The sequence below is a fragment of the Saccopteryx bilineata genome, chromosome 3 (genome assembly GCF_036850765.1).
Source record: "Saccopteryx bilineata isolate mSacBil1 chromosome 3, mSacBil1_pri_phased_curated, whole genome shotgun sequence".
NCBI classification, from domain to species: Eukaryota; Metazoa; Chordata; class Mammalia; order Chiroptera; family Emballonuridae; genus Saccopteryx; species Saccopteryx bilineata.
The window spans coordinates 214,323,586-214,326,348 of NC_089492.1; the positions used below are offsets into that span (position 1 = coordinate 214,323,586).

General features: G+C 46.7%; 1 pseudogene; it reads left to right on the top strand.

Moving 5' to 3' along the window:
* The first annotated feature begins 611 nt into the window (after window positions 1–611).
* LOC136329987 (coiled-coil domain-containing protein 91 pseudogene) lies at window positions 612–1,250 on the top strand (annotated as a pseudogene).
* The last annotated feature ends 1,513 nt before the right edge of the window (window positions 1,251–2,763 follow it).

The following is a 2,763-nucleotide window of genomic DNA, read 5'->3' on the forward strand; positions in this document are numbered from 1 at the left end:
AGCTTTGCTCCATTGCAGCCTGAGCCATTCTAGTGCCTGACACAAAGGCCATGGAGCCATCCTCAGCACCTGGGGCCAACTTTTCTCCAATGGAGCCTTGGCTGCGGGAGGGAAGGGGAAGGATGGAGAAGCAGATGGGCGCTTCTCCTGTGAGACCTGACCAGAATGAACCCAAGACTTCCACACACCAGGCTGACGCTCTACCACTGAGCCAACCAGCCAGGGCTCCTTCTATGACTTCTTAATAGAAAGTTGTCTGGAATATGCTTGAATACCTTGCTGGAAAGAAACCTTTATACTTCTCAATATAACCCACTCTGGAGAAGATCAGTTTCAGTTTGGTTTTGTTTACCTCATACTTATCTCTGTTAGAGTTCATCTTGCCACTGAGTCTGTCATTAAAAGTATTTTATGTTTAGTGATTGAAACTGGGTGGTGGGTGGGCTACCCCACTTTGTGTGGCTGGTGGTGGTGGTTCCACCTATGGGTCTGGGGTTGTGCCCCGGATGTGCGTGTGTAGGTCTGTGTGCTGGGGGATGGCTCACCCAGGCTGAGCGGTGCAGCAGCAGCAGCGGGCAGCTGCTGCAAGTGGGAACAGGTGCACTTGAAGAATGGACGATGATTTTGGTGGTTTTGAGGCTACAGAGATTTTTGACGGGAGTAATGGTGAAACGCAAACTATATCTGCTATTCCTTGGGCAACCTCTCCTACAGTATCTGGACTCAATCTTTCTCCAGCTTTTCCTGTGATTGTACTGGACCATGACCACTCTTCTCTGTCAATTGGCCACCTCTCCTCTGAGCGCATTATTTCATCACCACAGGTTACCCATGCAGACAACAGCATCATCAGTCAAATTGTTCCAAAATCACAGATTCGGCAATCAACACTCACTGATTTGTATATATCACTTTTTCCATTGGGTTTAACTGATGAGAAAAGTCATGGAACAGATGTTCTTGTGTATGATTCTGAGGACCCTGGAGCCAAAGTATCAAACATACAGCTTCAGCAGAAAATGTCAAGTCTGGAGATTAAATTCAGAGTTTCTGAAGAAGAAAAACAGAGAATTAAAAAGGATGTGGAATCACTGCTAGAAAAGCATAGTGTCTTGGAAAAATATTTCCTTAAAGAAAAAGAGAAAGAGGCCATTTCTTTCCAAGATAGATACAACGACCTCCAGGAAAAACATAAACAAAAACTGGAGGACATGAGGAAAGCTGGTCATGAGCCCTTAGCATTACTATAGATGATACAAGGCTAATGGTGGGAAGAATAAAAATACTGGAATTTACATAGTTCTCTTGGAGTAATAAGTGATATGTTCTTGGATGAATTTATATTTTACTTTTTATTTATGAATTTTAAATAAAATGTTTGAAAGTTAAAAAAAAGTATTTTATGTTCTCAGCTTTGGGTTATCCACAAACTAATTTTAAAAATACCTTTTGGGCCTGACCAGGCGGTGGCGCAGTGGATAGAGCGTCGGACTGGGATGCGGAAGTACCCAGGTTCGAGACTCCGAGGTCGCGCGCGGGCTCATCTGGCTTGAGCAAAGAGCTCGCCAGCTTGGACCCAAGGTCGCTGGCTCCAGCAAGGGGTTACTCGGTCTGCTGAAGGCCCACGGTCAGGGCACATGTGAGAAAGCAATCAATGAACAACTAAGAAGTCGCAACGCGCAACGAGAAACTGATGATTGATGCTTCTCATCTCTCTCTGTTCCTGTCTGTCTGTCCCTGTCTATCTCTGCCTCTGTAAAAAAAAAAAAAAAAAAAAAAAAAAAAAAAAACCTTTTGGGCCCTGGCCAGTTGGCTCAGTGGTAGAGCGTCAGCCTGGCGTGCAGGAGTCCCAGGTTTGATTCCCGGCCAGGGCACACAGGAGAAGCACCCATCTGCTTCTCCCCCCCTCCCCCCCTTCTTCCTCTCTGTCTCTCTCTTCCCCTCCTGCAGCCGGGGCTCCATTGGAGCAAAGTTGGCCTGGGCGCTGAGGTTGGCTCTATGGCCTCTGCCTCAGGCACTAGAATGGCTCTGGTTGCAACAGAGCAACGCCCCAGATGGGCAAAGCATCGCCCCCTGGTGGGCATGCCGGGTGGATCCTGGTCGGGCACATGCGGGAGTCTGACTGCCTCCCCATTTCCAACTTCAGAAAAATGCAAAAAAAAAAAACCTTCTGGATTATGGGTTTTGAAGCAATGCTCTATAAATCCCTGATTACCGGGAAGAAGGGCCCAGAGTGGTGGGATGTGAGAGAGAAAGTGTCTAAGGGCCAACAGGCAGGACCCTGAGAACCCACTCTCTTCTCAGTGGTCCCTAGAGCTGCCCCACCTTTATCTGTTTTATCTTTTTAGCTTCCACAGAGGATTTCATTGAAGAAAGGATTGCAATTAAAAATTCTTATTCCAGATATTCATCCTGTGAAGTTATTAGTGTAAAGGTGAATCAATAGAATTAAGAGCAGGGCACCGAGGCACATCTCCCTGCATGTTGACAGCAATCACTAGTATCTTGGGTGCAGCTGGTAAACCTCACCGTTCCACAGGGATCCCCAAGGGTTATGAAGTATCTTCCTTGAAGTTGTCAGTGTGTTCTTCTCTGTTTCACCATTTTGTTGATGTCAATAGTTCTCAGCCCTGGAATTCTAATGATCTCATTAGAATGAACTGGGAAGTTTTCAAAACTACCATTTCACCTCAAAAGGTTAAACATAGGCCCTGGCCGGTTGGCTCAGTGGTGGAGCATTGGCCTGGCGTGCACGAGTCCCAG